At 47.6% G+C, this 11,382-nt stretch overlaps 1 long non-coding RNA gene across 1 annotated transcript; it reads right to left on the bottom strand.

Moving 5' to 3' along the window:
- Positions 1-778: 778 nt before the first annotated feature.
- On the bottom strand, positions 779-6,223 carry LOC109575061 (uncharacterized). Its single transcript, XR_002183180.2, has 3 exons — positions 5,556-6,223; positions 5,006-5,144; positions 779-4,202 (listed from the first exon to the last, which is right to left on the bottom strand). It is a non-coding gene; the product is annotated as an uncharacterized lncRNA (long non-coding RNA).
- Between the last annotated feature and the right edge of the window lie 5,159 nt (positions 6,224-11,382).

Here is an 11,382-nt window from a genome sequence, read left to right as displayed (position 1 = left end):
CAGCCTCATGATGAGGGCTGTGTTTGTTTCCCATCCTTCCTCGGCAGGCAGTGTGGAATCTTTCCCCAACTAGCTGTGGGCTATTTGCATTTAAATTGGTTTTCTCTCATTATAGAAATCTCTTAGGTCAGCTGCAGTTTCCATTTTCCCCGGCATCAGTCTGGAAGCTCCATTTCTTGCTCGAGGGTCCCTCATGCCTTCCTCCTTCTCGCCGACAGTGAGCTGTGCTCACCTATTCTCATCGTGGACACCAGATAGCCTGAGAAAGTTGCCTGAATCCCAGGCAGGCTTGGCATGTTTCCTCCAGGAGAAGGTGGAGGCTGGGGAGGGGCTGGAGGATACTGGACCCTGCTATTGGAGTAAGGAGACCCTGGGGGCTTCACCTTCTGCACCTAGGCCTCATTTTCTCATTTGCTTAAAAAAAAAAAAAAAAAAAAACACACATTGATCAAGTAAGTATGATGCTAGATGCTTGGAATGCAGAGATAAATAAGACACATCTATCACGTCCCAGGAGCTGCCTGTCTAGTCAAGGAGAGAGAAAAGAATACCAAAAAATTTAATATAATCAAATAATTGCTTTAATAAGGATCAAAATAGATTCAGCCAGAGCATAGGCTTTCAGATAAGGCTCATCATAAACCACGGTCATACACATGCACACACACACTAGCTAACATGTTTATAGCATTCCATGTGTGGCCAGGGATCTTTCTAAGCAGATAATATAGTAGATCTCTATTTACGTCTATATCTATATTATATCTATATTGAGCTTCCCAGGTGGCACTAGTGGTAAAGAACCTGCCTGCCGACACAGGAGACATAAGAGATGAGGATTTGGTCTCTGGGTCGGGAAGATCTACTGGAGAAGGGAATGGCAACTCACTCTAGTATTCTTGGCTGGAAAGTCCCATGGACAGAGGAGCCTGGTGGGCTATAGTCCCTAAGATCGAAAAGACTCAGACAAAACTGAAGGGACTTAGCACCATATATATATATGTATATATAATATATACGTGTCCGTGTGTACGTGTTCAGTTGCTAAGTCATGTCCAACTCTGACACCGCATGGAATGTAGCCTGCCAGGCTCCCCTGTCCATGGGACTTTCCAGCCAAGAATACTGGAGTGGGTTGCCATTTCCTCCTTCAGCAGATCCTCCCCACCCAGGGATTTAGTCCACATCTCCTGCACTGCAGGCAGAGTCTTTACTACTGAGCCACCAGGTAAGCCCATAAGGCCTTTCCTTTGCTTTATTGCACTTCACAGATATTATGTTTTTCATAAATTGAAAGTTCGTGGCAACTTTGTGTTGAGCAAGTCTGGGTGCCATTTTTGCAATAGTAGTTTTTTAATTAAGGTATGTACATTGTTTTCTTAGAAATAATGCTATTGCATACTTAATAGACTATAGTGTAAACATAATTTATATGCACCAGGACACCAAAAAAGTTGTGTGACTTGATTTGTTACAATATTTGCTTTATTGCATTGATCTGGAACCAAATGTGCTATATCTCCAAGGTATAGTTGTGCAAACACACAAATATATTTATACATAATATACAAACATATATTAAGTAATATACTGATTTAATGTTCATGGTAGGCCATAAAGGAAGTGCTATCATTATCATTGTTTTCCAAATGAGGGAATTGAGACACAGAAAGGTGAAGTCCCTTGCCCAAGGCCATTGCTAATCAATTGCAGAGCTGGATTTGCGCGTAGGCAGTCCAGCTCCATGGCTTGTGCTGTTCATACTGTGTTATACCCACACCTGACAAAGATGATGCACTTATGTGTTTTCACCCTAATTCATCTTTCAAGAAGCATTCATCAAGGTCCACTATCCTGCTAACCTGACCCACTGATGGGCTATGGACCATGGTTGAATCGAACTGCAGAAGGAGGGTCCAAGTCTGCTTGGGAGAACTGGGGAGGGTGAAACAGGGAGAAGATGCTTGCAGTGGATTTGAAGGATGACTAGGAATTTTCTGGATGGGTAAGAGGAAAAGCAGAGTATTTCACTAAGGACAAGACTGTGCTGATCCCCCAAATATTAGCAAGTGTGGAAATCTAGGTCTCATGGCGAGTGGCGGTGGGGGTGGGGGCTCAAATTGCATGACGGGGCTCAGATGTGATGTGGACTGAGCAGGTTTTGAGCCATGGGACAGGGAGACTAGCCAAGACCAAACCACGAAGGGCCTTGAATATCATGTTCATAGGCTCTGTCCTGGGGGCCAGGGGAAGCCATGAAGTGGTCAAGTTGGTTACAAGGATCACTCTAGCTCTGGTGTGGAGGACTGCCTGGACAGGGACGCCAGAAGACACTATAATCAACAGACGGAACCAAGAGGTGTAAGAGCTACAGTTGATCCAGTATAATCAATTGTGTTAGGTGGGGGCTTTCCAGCCAAGAGGCACCCCTGCTGCCCAGCGACGAGTGGTGGAGCTGCATCGACCCACAGAAGATATCCTTATCTAATTCACCCAGACACCTTATGGGCTGGTGGTGGCCCTCGTGTGTGATAGTCAAGAGGGGTGGGGAAAGGGCTGAACGAAGGCTGTGGCTTTTGTGGAAGAGATGGGGGACCAAATGTATGAGACAGTGTGGGGCAAAATAATCTGGTCTTGGTGACCAGCCTGATGCCAGGGCTTGAGGGAGAGCGAGAGATGGGATGGTGCCCAGTGTTCTGGTTGAGTTTAATCAGCTTTAATCCTACTTCAGTCTAACACCAGGGAAACTTCTCTGTAAAGGACCAGACAGAAACTATTGTAGATTGTGCAAGCCCTGTGGTCTCGGTTACAACTACTGAACTCTGCCATTATGGTGCAAAACACTCATAGGCATTATGTAAGGGAATGGTCGTGACTGTGTTTCAGTAAAGCTTTATTTAGCCTGATTTGGCCTGAGAACTGTTGTTTGCTGACCGCTGCTGTATGCCATCAGGTGACCCAACCACCAAGGCAACCAACTCACATAACCAGGCACCCATTGAGGAAGAGAAAGGCTCACACCGCATCAGGTACAGACAGGTCTCATATCTCTTCTTGAATGATGTCTTCCTGTTCACAAAAACTCATCTGAATTAAGGAGTAACTCCAACGTCTAATTCCCGGAGCTCAGCTCTGGCAGAAGGGATGTCGCTGTCTCACTGCAGCTGTGCGGCCTCTGTTACAGTCACAGCGGAGGCCTGGGCTGGCGTTTCCATCGGTTACAGGTGCAGTGCTAAGAGACGCTAGCTCACCTCCACTGAGCACTCACTTTACACCAGACGCTGGGTCAAGGGCTTTACTTGGATGAGCTCCTTTAATGTTGACCAGACCTCAGTCAGGCAGATAATGTACAGATGAGGAAACCGAGGTACAAAGAGGTTCAGTGTCTCTGAGGCTGGAAACTGAGTAGTCCACCTCCAGAACCTAGGTCCCCAACCACTCTCCAAAGCTGACGTCACAGGTCTACATGGATGACCACGGTCCTTATGACAAACCCCCACGCTAGCCCTAAAACACTGGAGAAAGCTGGCCAGGCGCTTGGGAAACTTTTGTCCTCTGGCCTGCGTGGCACTCTTATTAAAGACCAGCAGTCCAGCAGACATACACCTGCTTCTAAACCAAACCAAATTGACAGGGTAAGTCTCTCCAAGATCTCTGTTTTTGAGCAAAATGGTTGTCAGAAGCGAGTCTGGATGAATAGATTGATATCTGAAGGCATTGCATCTAAGGGGGCAGGGACAGAAAATCAGAGAAAACAGCTGATCTCCATGGGTTCACTCTGCAAACATCCACTGAGGGCCTTGTCGTTCCCTGTCCCTGCCCTCCTGGAGGGCACTGGCTGGGAGAGAGCCAGACACAGAGCAGACCATTGAAATGCCCTGGGCATCACACATGGTGTGGTGAATCCAGGGTAGGCTGCGGACATGGGGCAGGGACATCTGTCTTAGCCTGAACAGAGGCACCTGGAGCCCAGCCCAGACAATCTGGGGGTAGGGTGGTGGTAAGGGCTATTCCCAGGGAGGGAACAGCATGTTCCAAGGCAACGGGCAGGAGGTGAAGCCTTGCTGGAGTGAGGGAATCCTGTAGAAGGGATGTGGCTGGAGATGTGGGGAAGCTGGCCCCCAGCTGTTGGTCTAGACCACTCTGGGATGGAGGCCACCTCGTTCTCAGCTCCTTTCTGCAATTAGAACAGCCTCTGAGTTCTAGAGGAAACACAAATTGCTGGTCAGAAATGGCGATGCCAAGAACACTCTGCTGACGCTGCGTCTTGAAGTCATAAAAACAAATAATAGTAAATCACCTAAATCACATTGTCGGTTCCCCCCTCGCTCCCAGAGGCTGTGTCTTGCTTACATTCACAGACAGTTTGAAAGTGGGAAGATATTCATATTCCCATCACCTTGTTGTATCAGCCAAAATAGTAACAGCTCTCGTTTGGGGGCCCCTCACAGTGGCTAACAGTGAGCTAAATGCCTTTATAAATAATATCCTGTTTAACAGAGAAGCAATCTGAAGCTCAGGGAGGCATCACAACTTGCTGAAGTTCCTGTGTTAGGAAAAGAATAGAGCCAGGATCCAAACATACACCTTCCTGACCTCTGAGCCTGGAGACTTCCCGCTCAGCCTCTTAGCCTTGATATGAGAGAATTTAAGGACTTTGTGGATTTCTGAGAACATTTTCATCTTTTATTATATTGGCTCCTCCAAAGAACTTCTGAATTTAGCATGTAAAAAACCCTGGGCCTGGCAAGGTACAGTGTCCTCCCCAAGGTCACACAGCTTTTAAGTAAGGGGCCAACAGGAGACTTGAACATTACCATTCCAAAGCCAAAGCTCTATCTTCTTTACCATGGCTTCCAAGTCCACAGCAAAGAAGACAGACAGCTAACGTTACACCCTTGGATGATTCTTATTTTAAACCACTGCCCCCCACCCCCGAAACTCATGTTCTCTTAATCTCGACATTGGCTGGGACGTATTCATCAAGCAATCAAAAGACAAATACCTAGGAGAGCAGAACGTGCAGACCGCAGCCAAAATGACCTCACAAGGAGCAGGTTGTGCCAAGCAAATCTAATTTCCTCTGACAGAACGGCAGGCTGGGAGATAAGGCTAAAGGCACCGACGCTGTCGTTTCCCTGGTTCTGAAGGACAAGTTCAATTAGCTCCACAGAAACACCTGCGGAGGGGCAGGGGGGCAGCTCACCCCACACACACCCACAGAGGCATTCGCACACACAGACACGTCTCCAAAGACACGCGTGCCAGTCGAGAGATGCACACAAATGCATATGCACAGGCACACATCTATCCACACACCCCCAACTCAGACACACACTGTCACTCAAACACACACACACACGCTTAAATACAGACACAGTCAGAGATACACAGTCACACAGAGACATGCAAATACACATACACTTACATACAAACATGTCTGCCTCCCCTCCTCACGCAAACACAAGAGGTACATGCACACATTCACACACAGAAACAGAGACACACGTGTATGGTCACAGACACACATACACAAACCAAGACACATCCAGTACCCCTCACGGCCCAGAGGAGCGTACTCCTCTCAAATCCTCTTCCGTAGCCTGCAAATTACATCCTGCCCAGACCGGAACCTCTGAAAGCTGTATGCCTCTGGTGTCCATGCGTCTTCTCGACTCTGCCTTGGCCTGGTGTCTTCACCCAGAAACTTGAAACGTACCCCAGCAGCTGTGTGCGGTTGAGAAAGATCCCACACTTCGGAGTCAGGCTGGTCTGTGTTCTATGATAGTTGAGGCTCTGCCAGTCACTAGGTGTGGGGACCTAGACAAGTTTCTTCACATTTCTGAACTTCAGTTTTCTCATCTGCAAAAGGGGCTGATAACCCCGGTGATGAGTCCACTGGACGGCAGCCCCATGAAGTTCTGGCATTCAGCAAGGACCTCTCCATGGCAGGTATTTTTGTTATTTGAATGTCTGTCTGCCTCCCCCGCCTTGAGCCACCTTGTAGGTAGGGGTCTTGTCTGTTTCCACCCAAGTCCGTTTTCAGGGCTCAGCAGTGTCTGCCAGGCACATGGTAAATGAAAGTGAAAGTGTTAGTTACTCAGTTGTGTTCGACTCTGTGACCCCATGGACTGCAGCCCGCCAGGCTCCCCTGTCCATGGGATTCTCCAGGCAAGAATACTGGAGTGGGTAGCCATTCCCTTCTCCAGAGGATCTTCCCAACCCAGGGATCGAACCCAGGTCTCCTGCACTTCAGGCAGATTCTTTACTGCTGAGCCACCAGGGAAGCCCTGGCACGTGGTAGCTGTTCAGCAAATGCTTATGAAATAAACAAGCCTATATCCTTAGCTCCCAGGACAGACTGGGCACAGAGGATATGATCAGCTGCAGTTACAGAGTGCTGAAAAAAATGATACGTGAAAATATAATTGCAACCATGGACCAAGCTCTAATTGTATGTCAGGCATGTCTTTTACAGCATTCCATGCTGTCCGTGACAGGCATTCATTTTGTAGATGAGGAAACTGAGGTCCAAAGAAGCAGTTTACCAAGGTTATCTGGTTTCCTGAGGGTGGCAGCTCAAAGTTGGGAATCTGATTACTGAACCTAACTCTAGACTCCATGAGTAAATATTTTCCCTTGGTGACACAACTCAACTGATGATGTCTACAGCCAGCTCTGTCTTAGTTACACCATGGACTAACTCTTTAGAGTGAATTGTCGTCTTCAATCCCTGGACGTCTCAGTATATAGCATCTGTCTGGAATATCTCCCATATGGCCATGGTTACATTTTTTTAAATATACAATCCCAAACTCCTGACGTCTGCATTTTTCCTTGGTCCCTCTCAGCCAGCATCCATCCGTCGATCTGTCCTTCTATGACCTGACCATTTTCCATTTAAGGCCCATTCTGTCCTCAGATGTTTTTCCTCTGTTTGTAAACGAAAGAGCCCCAGCCTGGATCTGTCAAATCTGTTTTCCTCTCTCTTGCATTGGTACAATCCAAGGGTTTCAAATTCAACCCACCTGTGGGCCAATTAAGCTACTTTGCATGACAGCCACATTCGGCAGTAATTGATGGCGCACATTAAGCATTTTGCAAATCCTGAAAGGTTGCTGCACTTGCACCAGCCTTGCTTCGAAAACAGACTCAAATCCCCACCACAACCCCATCCCCCAACAATTTCCCTGAAAAAAAAGAATTTTATGAAAGATTTCTGCCTCTATTCAGGGCCATGCAAAATGGTAACAGCCACAGGGTATGGAGGCCATAATTACCTTTCCACACAAAGGAAAATACAAATGTCTAAAGACAGTGGCACCTTGCATGCAGGGGGCCAGGGCAGGCTGCAGTGACCCATCAGGCATGCCAGGCAGCCCTGCTCCCCCTGCAAGAAGGCTCCATACTCACTCACAGCTTTGCCAGGTGAATGAGCAGAACAGAGGCATCTGACAGCGGGGGAGGTTCTATTTCTGGTAGCTTGAACCCTAACATGACACAGGTGGTTTTTAAGACTTTTTTTAGTTAAATCATCCTGGGAGGGGGGGCAAAAAAGAAGTGAAAGTATTAGTCTCAGTCTTTGCAACCCCATGGACTGTAGCCTGCCAAGCTCCTCTGTCCGTGAAATTCTCCAGGCAAGAATACTGGAATGTGTTGCCATTTCCTTCTCAAGGGGATCTTCCTGACCCAGGGATCAAATTCAGGTCTCCTGCACTGCAGGGATCTTTCTCAACTGCACACAGCTGCTGGGGTATGTTTCATAGTCTTTACCATCTGAGGCACCAGGGAAGACCAAAGACATTCTCTTGCTTCCCAATCATGACTCTATTCATTGGAATAGTCTCTGTGAACAGATTTTTTTTTTTTAAATAATATGTACATACATTTGGTACATATATTAGCCAAGCAACCTGTATTTTGCCTACCCTTGCCACCTCAAATCCCTCCCCTAACTCTCTCCCTCAGCATCTGCATGAAATTCTACCACGATCAGTTCATTTCACGGGATTGAACTTGGTCCTGGTGTGGGTGTCGGGGGATGGATTGTTGGATAGAACAGCAACTTCTCAGTGTACAGAGCAGGTGGGTGGGAGGGAAGGCATGCTGAGATAGCAAAGAAAAGAGCCCCTGTGAGCCAGGAAGAGCACCAGGCACTTCACAAAAGTCATCTCCTCAAACACTCACAGTCTCCAGTCCCCGACTCTCTTCATTTTAGAGATGCTAAAAGAGACATTCAGAGAGAGGAAGTAACCTACCCCTACTAAGCACTTGCAGAAAGACCAGGATGCAGGTTTGTTTGGCTTCAAAGGCTAAACTCTCTCCTCATATCCCCATCACCTCCCAAATGTTTTACAGTCCTACTAAAATGCTGCTGAACACACCACACTTTGTCCACCCGGGGATGACAAATGTCCTTTCAAGTGCCAATGTCAATACACTGATGGAACCAGGAAAATGTCATATTTCCTGGGAAAATTGGTCTATTTCACTGAAACGGTAGAGCTGAGGATGCAGCACGCATGTGCGACCAGGAGAAATGGGTACAAAGACCTGAAGTGCAGAGGATGGTGGAGAAGCAAGCAGGCAGGCCCCGGGGTCCCTGCAGGGATGCCCGAGCCCCAGAAAGCAGCCCCGGAGTACTCTTCTTTGGTGAATCCTAGTTTTTTTTAATTTATTTGGGCCACAGTGCATTTTACAGTCAGCTGCTGCTGAAACATCCTAGTTGACCATGGTCCCTAGCAACTACAAGAAACTATTGGAGTTCCAAGGCTGCCTCTCTGATATACTTTTTTTTTGCATTTTATTGTATTGAAGTATAGCTGATTTTCAATGTTGTGTTTCTACTGTATGGCAAAGTGATTCACTTATACACATATATATATACATTCCTTTTCATATGCTTTTCTATGATGGTTTATCACAGTATACTGAACAGCTTTCCTTGTGGCACTTATTTTGTACTGTAATATTAAAAATGATCTGTTCTCCATGTTAGATTATAAACTCTAACATTTTTATCTTTGGTTCTCTTTTCTTTGATGGTACCTTAATAGAGTAAGAGCTCTAACAGTTGGAATAAGTCAATAATGCGTTAATTTAGTCATTTTATAAAGGAAGGGCTTTAACTAAAACAAGACACCTTCCATGTGATCCTAGGAAGAGGCGCAGGTGAAGACAGACTGACATGAGCTTTTCTGCTCTAGAGATTTCTGCTGAGAAGCATCCTAATTCACAGAATCCTAACTCCAAACTGGACTTAATCCAAACTCACTCTCACCCCCTCTCCAGACTTTCTCTTGGGGTCCCTGTCTTGCCAGCTCGGTAAAAGGCGCCATCGGAGCTTGTGGAGTCATGCTGAGCTCGTGGCTCTCTATGTCCCCACCTCCCCTCATTTACCAAGTCTGGGTGGCCCTGGCCTCCAGGCCCCAGGGAACCGGTCCCCTGCTCACCAGTCTCTGCACTGCAGCCCTCTCTTTCCTTGTCAAGGTGGCTGCGCCAGGTCCCTCCCTGCTCCTGTGACTCCAGCCCATCCTCCCCCTGGCTCAGAGAGAACACTCTAAATCACAAAGCCGGCCACCTCACCACATGCTTAAAAGTCCTCCCATGGATCTCCATTTTCTGAAGAAAAAATCCAAATGTCTAGACCTGACATCCAAGACCTTTTGTTACCAGATCCCTGCTCGCTTCTCCAGCCTTATCTATAGCTGCTCCCCAAGGCACAGCCTGCACTCTCCTCTGTCCAAACAGGTGGCAGCCACTCAGAGGCCCATCTCCATGCCCCACCTTTAACCAGGCTCTTCCCTGCTGTACGGCCCCTTCTGGCTTATCCGACTCCTCTCATTCTTCAGCTCAACTCTGGCCTCGAAGGCCCACCCCTCCCGTCTGGACGGCCCAGATGGGATGCCTCCTCTGGGCCTCCATGCCCTCTGGAGTCACTTATCACCTGGTGTCAGGAGTCTGCTTTTGGGTTTTTAAGAGGAGATACTCAGGAGGTCGGACGGAACTCGTGGCTTAGTTAAAAACATTTGGAGGAAGATATGCACAGAGCAAAGTGCTCCACTCTTCCCTGCTGGCCAGAAAAATGTCCCCTGGGCTGTGCAGAAAAGGACTGGGAGGGCGAGAATGAGAAAGTCGCTGCCCTGCCTAAAGAGGCCTGTGTGCTCTGCTCCCCGGGCCGGGTGTGAGGACAAAGACAAAGTCCCAGAGGAAGAACCCACGGGATCTCTGAGCAGAAGGGAAGGAGGACCCCCAGGGAGGAAGGAAAGCCCCAAAGGGCAGCAGGGTCCACATGGCACATAGGTGATTGGGAATTTAGACATCTCACAGAGTTTACCACAATCCTGTGAGGCATAAGAAGTGATACAGTGAGTCTTGGGAGCCCTAGAATGTCACAGAGGTCACAGAGTCACCTGATCTGAGTTAACTCACAAACAAGAAAAGGGACCACTCCATGGTGACCCGCATTGACCAGTGACTGAAAGATAAATGCCACTGAAGGTGACATCAGTGACCAGTGGTCTTCCTCCCATCATCTGTGCACACCAAGCATAGATGTGATTGCTGGGGAGTGGAGGGAATGCCTTGACTGTGATTGAGCTGAGACCTACCCCAGCTAAACAGAGACTCAAAATAGAAACTGAACCTAGGCATAATAAAGAAATACAGATTTTCTATGTATCCCACACCTGAGTTTGTAGACTGAAAATCCTACCCATTCCAAGTGAATGAAGGAAATAACAGTTGATAAAAGTAGCTTGGCCAGTTAGGCACACATATTCAGAGCTGGGTTGAGTAATATTTCAAGCACCCTTCCTTCCTGTGACGGGAGAAGGCAGGTCAAGAATGGCTTCTCTGCAAGAATGAGGCTGGAGAGGAATTCTGAAAAATGAATAGAACTAGGCAGGGAGGAAGACAAGAGCTGCCAAGCAGACAGAACTGCACATGCAGAGGCCTTGTGGTAGGAAGGAGCTGGGTTCATTCATGGGCGGAAATAGACTCCTGTGTCAGAAATCCTGAGAGTGAAGGTGAGTGATGAAACAGACCACCAATTTGTGCTTCTGAAACTCTCCCTCCTCAAACCCCTGTAGTTGGGGCTGGACCTAGTGACTGATTTCTAACAAACAGGATAAGATAGCCATGGGATGTCACCTCTCAGATTAGGTTATAAAAGACTTCCCTCTTGTACCCACTCTGTCTCTGGCTTTATCACTTGCTTGTTCTGCTGAAGCAAGCTGCCATATTGTAAGCTACCCTACGGAGAAGCCCTCATGGCAAGACACTGAGAGAGGCTCTGGCCAACAGCCAGTGAGGAGCTAAAATAACTGCATGAGTGAACTTGGAAGATCAGCCTTGAGTTGAGGCTTGAGATGACCGCAGCCT

The sequence above is a fragment of the Bos indicus genome, chromosome 20 (genome assembly GCF_029378745.1).
Source record: "Bos indicus isolate NIAB-ARS_2022 breed Sahiwal x Tharparkar chromosome 20, NIAB-ARS_B.indTharparkar_mat_pri_1.0, whole genome shotgun sequence".
Taxonomy (NCBI): Eukaryota; Metazoa; Chordata; class Mammalia; order Artiodactyla; family Bovidae; genus Bos; species Bos indicus.
The sequence above is the reverse complement of the archived record's forward strand: the minus strand, read 5'-3'. Positions and strand labels throughout refer to the sequence as shown.